The sequence below is a fragment of the Opisthocomus hoazin genome, chromosome Z, assembly GCF_030867145.1.
Source record: "Opisthocomus hoazin isolate bOpiHoa1 chromosome Z, bOpiHoa1.hap1, whole genome shotgun sequence".
In the NCBI taxonomy this organism is placed as follows: Eukaryota; Metazoa; Chordata; class Aves; order Opisthocomiformes; family Opisthocomidae; genus Opisthocomus; species Opisthocomus hoazin.
In genome coordinates, this window is record NC_134454.1 from 74,899,628 (window position 1) to 74,905,627 (window position 6,000).

The window sequence follows — 6,000 nt, forward strand, 5'->3', positions numbered from 1 at the left end:
TTTTATTTTGCTGATTTCTTTTTTAGACTTTGATATAATAGAGCCCTCAGAACAGTTGTCATTTTAGGTATCCTAACATAAATGTTTTGTATTGGAGTTAAATGCAGTGGGGGGCAGGAAGATGCTATTCACTTTGATGTTATTTATCTTCACGAGGATCTCATAAGAAGCATGTGCAAAACAGTAGCTCTGACTCAAAATTTGAAGACATGCACCCCTTTTAAAATGCTTTATCTGTGACTTTTTTAAAAAGGAAGCTTTTGAACCTGTCGTTCAGTATTTACTTGTGGGTGCCTGGCTCTTCTTGTACTTCTGACATAGGTGCTGCTGCTTCAAGCCATCAGAAGTGCCGTGTGTAATCCAAGCAATGGAGAAAAAAAGTCTTTGCATTGAGCCACCCATTGAAACATTTTGCTATAGAAATAACAACTGTACTTTGGGAAGAATTAGTTTTAATCTGGCTTTCCCTCCACTCCCAATAATTTGTGTGAAATTGTTCTTCTAGGTGTCCAGAATTTCATTTAAAAGACCCTATTTATCTTTTTGGGGGCAAAAAAGGATTTCTGGTGTTCTAGTGTGAAGAACTCTTCACAGAGTCATTGTTTATAATCCAGATTTTCACTTTTGTAATGTGCTGAACTAAACTTCTAAGAAGTAGTTAAAACCCAAGTGCTTGCATTTTCAACAACAGATTTGAAAAGCTTTAAGTGGAAAACCTTATTTCTTATTCCCCTGTGCATACTTCTCTTTTCATGTGGTAAGAACCTGTGAGTCACCCTTCTTGTAGATCCCAATCTCTCATCTCTCTTCTGCTCATCTTAAAATACGGATGCAAATAAAAGTCAAAGTGGAGTATGTGCAGGGAAACGCAACCCACATAGGAGAATCAAAATGATAATTTACTCCTCTTCTGGCATCACTTTCCTGACCCTCAGATTTCCCCAACTTATCAGTATGATGATACTAACTGGCATTTGGAAAGTTCTTTAAGATTTCCAAGTCCAAATGCGCAGTTAACCGTCACTGCACTCAAATGAAAAACACATGCATTGCATTAATGTACCATTGCCAGATGCGATGGCAGTTGTAACAATTTTTCTGAGACAAGTGGGAAAGCTGTCTTTTCTTGAAAGCATTCAACGACAAGCATACTCATGATGTCAGCTGAGATCAAAGACTATTCTGGAATTCATGGACATGTTTATAATTTATACCTTTAAACTTTGATATCTTTCCACTAAATTAGTTTACAGCTTAGCCCTGTAAAAATCCTAGACTTCCTGGTTTACATGCTTTCATTTAAAGTGGGCTGCACTTGATCCATCGGTTTGATGGGACTGTTGTGCTTTTGTCTTACTGGTAATAAAACTTCTGCGGGTAAAACATTGAATGTTGTTCTAGCAGTCGCAGGAAATATTATCACTAACTCCTGAACAATAGGTCTTTCTGAGGACTGCATAAACTGTTCTTTTTAGAGCAAGACAACTAAGATTTCAGATAGTCATAAACAGTAATAAAAAAGAAACTACGGGGCCAAAGGGCAAAAAAGATGACTCAGATGTCTTTCCATCATGGTTGAGAAAAGACACACAAACTGCGGATCAAAATCATTGGTGTGTCCTTCAGAGCAAATACGCCGTTTTCTGAAGCATGCCATCTTCTAGAGACTGCAGACCTCAGCACATACTTCTGACTCCTCTAGCCACTGGGAATTTGTCTAAGTGGCCAAAAGGCATTGAATTGAAAAGCTAACTCATCTCAACTATGAAGACATTAACACTAGTCAGCATTTAGTACAGCCAAGAGCAAGTGCTTGTTTAACTGTCCTAGTTGGAATAGTAACATTGGACTGGAAGTGGCCCCAGCAGCAAAAGAGTCCACGCCTTGCACGCAGGTGTTGGAAAACTTTCTTGTACGTCACAGCCTGCTGCAGTCCATTATTCACAAAACATTTTCTGAAGCCTTTTAACAAGTCAAGAGCTTTAGCCCTAACCTCCGTAAGTCATAGCAAATCAATTTGCCAAAGGAGGAGAGCAGGAGAGATAACTGCTAAGCCATTGTTCCCAGTCCTGAAAGAGCAAATGGTTTGTTAGGTAAAAACACTCACAGGAGCCTAGGAAATGAGAGAGTCCAATTCTGCAGAATGACGCATCACTGCCCTCCCCTCTGCTGCCAGCTGGACTTGGAGGAATACTCCCTCCCGGTTTAGCACTGAGTGTATGAAAAAACACGCTAACTAGACACGAGAGAAACTTTCAAAAAACTTCAAGCTTCCTTTTCAGCAAGGAGTGTTTTTCTGCTCTAGCAAACATCTCTTTCTGTCTGTGACCAGCCTCTTGTGCCTCAGCTCACAGTGGACATATCACCTTCGCTTCTCCTTCACCAGAATCTGAGCTATCCATCAGAAGAAAAGAAATTTGTGATGTCCTTCTGGGTGATGTACATAACTGCTAAAGCATAGTAAGATATAAATATTTTGAAAAACACATCCTTAACACAATTCTTCTAAGATTAGTCAGGCTTAGGTATCTGTCCTTCTGCACGAGTTTTAATCCTCAGACTATGAAAATCACACACTGGACATCTTAATAAAAATTTTCTTAATAGTGCTATTATTTTCGGTAAATTATGATAACCACAATCTTTGGAGCAATAACAATAACTGAAAAAGATTTGCTTGGACCATGATGCTGCAAATTCCATACATAAGGAGTGGGAGACAGCATAATGGAGTTCAGTCTAGGGACGAGCATCTTTTCTAGATGCTTCTGATGCATCTTGTTTCAAGGCCAGCCTGCCTCGGAAAGCATCTATCCATGTAGAAATATCCTTTGGGAAGCCAAATTGCATTAAAAGCACTTCTATTATCTTCTTGAGAACCTCTCTGAGTGAGGTAATTGTTCAGCACATTGTGCTGTTTTTAGATGGGATGCATGGGAAAGAGGAAGATTGTTTTCAGAAAGCTGGTGAAAGCAGTTCTTTCTTACTATGAGAAAACATGTTAAACACACGAACACATATGTAGAATTAGATATAAAGTCCGCATTATTGTTACTTTTTCAAAACATATCTTTTCTTTCCAAATAGTTGAGCTGGGTTTGTAAAATGTGATGGGATGAGGTGAATTCCTTTGAGAAGAAACCTCCCAAGTCTGCATTAGCCAAGGAACTCCCAAGAAGGGCTTGCTAGTGCATCTCTGCCAGGGAGGTCTGGACAAATCCTAGACTGTCTCTTTCCAGAGCTAGTGGCAAATACCAGTTCTTTCCCGCATAAACTTATTACCAAAGACTTTAAGTGAAAACTGGAAGAGAAGGAGATGTATTGGATTAGGGGAAGAGGGAGAAAAAGCCTCCAAATTTTAAGCCTTGACTGCAAAGAAGATGATACTAGAGCTGATTTTAACGCTACTTCACTGCTTTAAAAATATTTCCTTTGGTGCTGAGATACTGATCAGTGTGCTACAAATACCGTAGATAGTGCTGATATTGCTGACAGTGGTGGATCTAGGGACACCCACAGGTTTGCAACATGCCATAGCAGTGACAGAACTCCGTGTGGAAAGTTTGTCGTTTTTAACTCATGCCTCCCTTTTGGCTGTGGATTTTTCCATAACAGTTAGAGATTCCAAAGGAAATAAGAGCACAAGCAAATAAATGAATGGACTGTGTTTAGAAAAAGAAATGTTTATTAAAACATGAGAATAATGCCAGTTGTGAAAGTCTGGATGCTTCTTGCATGTTGCCGAGGACATCCAAATGCATAATATTTACTAATGGTGAGCAGTATCCAAGAAGACTTCAGTTTTGTACCAGATTAATTTGTCTGTTCGCAATGTGCTATTGACTTTTGCTGAAAATCTATTGCTGTGATCTATACATGGCTATTTGCATTCTAGTTTTTCAGATACAAAGAATATTTCAGTTGCAGTTACTAGGAATCAATGCAGCATGCATGCTTGATTTTCTGTGTCTACCTAGTACTTTTCAGTGAATAATAAATACAGAATAATATAGAACCAGATAGGAATGAAGAACAAATTAATCTGCTTGTTTTAAATACATATATGTGGGGTGCGTGACATTAAAAATGCAGTGTCATTATGGTAGGTTATGTGCATTTTACATATACAAAATTGATCTGCTTTGAGCCAAATGTGCTGTACGATACTTCTTTTTTGTACACTGGAAAGTAATCAACAGCATTTTCATTTTCAAGGAATAGCTAGAGATCAGCTTGGAAGAAAGCAACATTTAAAGATTTTGCTAAAGAAAAGTTATTGTTACTTTCCCCAAACTAATATTCTTCTTGTCGGTTTTTGTCACTTATATTTGCCTCAGAAGCCATGAGATTCATGTATACAGCCTGAAATTAAAAATAAAAATATCAATGCTGAAAATAATGACATATATCGGGACTTGAGCACTGTTACCACAAACAACATGACGCTGAGAACAGGACTGCCTTTCTTTTTGAGTGTTTGTTTAGGGAGGACCACTCAACCCTTAATTTATGTACATTTGTTTTAGGTTCAAACTTCAGCTCAGAACATGCACACAAAAATGTTGTTCTTCCTGTTAACTGATTTAAAAGAATTCCACTTACCTTGCTTTGAGATTAGTTTACTGCAATTTTGTAATCATTTTGTGTTGGAATGCCCCCTATACTCATTTCTCCTTTCGTATCTTCTCCATACTTTACCACAGCTGAGTTGGAAAAATTTTGCTGTAAAAAATTTTTGTGTAATTTCCATGGTCTTATCTGATGGTGGAAAAGGAGAGTGACTTCAGGTCTGCCTGATCTGCAGGGCACTCCCAGTGTGTAGTCTGAAATCCTGTAGGCAAAGCTACCTGCTATGGATGAGGGTGAAAAGGATCTCTGGTCTGGGCCTTCCAGCACTGCAGACAGTGTCTGAACCAGCAGCACACCTTCCCCTCTGCCAAAGTTTTTTGAGACATTCAGCCTTCTGTGGATGCAAAGAACGCTTTAAAATCACAACTATTCTTGCTAAGTGGAAAGGTGATGCGTTATGTTGGAGGGCGGTTGACACTGTTACTAGCTCTCACTCCTTATACTTCACAAATTTTCCCCTATTTTTTCTTAGCCATAAAGCAGATTAGGTAGCTTTTTTTTTTTTCTTCCACATGAATCTTAGTTCATTTTAGGAATTAGTTAAATGACAGCTGTCTTTACCAAACATCATTTCTGTTTCAGGCCCATGGACGACAGTGAATCATAGTAGCTATTTTAGTGAATGATCAACACTTACATCAGCCAGAAATAAAAATGAACTATTTAAAACAAAACCATTTCCAGACCTTTTCATTCTGCTGTGTTTATGAGTATGGCAATACAGTGCAACGTATTTGCAACATATAACATGGGAGAAGTCCTGTTTGAACAGTAAAATAGAGAAAACAGATGTGATCTTATATTCTACTGCATAGCCTAGTAAATCAGATTTGTGTAGCACAGCAGGAGAAGTCAACAGTCTTGTTTCTTTAACAATAATAATAATAATAATAATAATTTAAACTTGTAAATCTTTGTCCAGGAACACTTTAAGCAATGTGGCCAAAACTATGTAGAAGGATGTTTCTGTTAGGTCCCTAAATCTATATTTAGGCATCTGCTTCACTTTCAGCTACCAACAGTCAGCATTGTCTTCATGGCCTTGAAAATTCTCACTGCCAGACTGGGGGTGATTATTGTCAATTTTTGTACAGAAGATCATTAAAAACTATGGGGTAAGGATGTAAAACATTGGATCTAGAACAGGCAAGGTATTCTCACTGGTCCTGGTGTATGTGCATCTGGGGTGTTGACTTATCTAGAAAAAGGTGTCAGAACCAAAACCACCCCACCCTGCACACTGGCTGTTCTTGAACAGCAAGGATGTTAGCTCTGCACTTTAATTTTGCTCTGTCTGTTCATGAGAAACTGTCTGCGGTTTAAAGTAAAATGGATCATTTTGTTTTGAAATATTGAGTTTCTCTGAGTTGG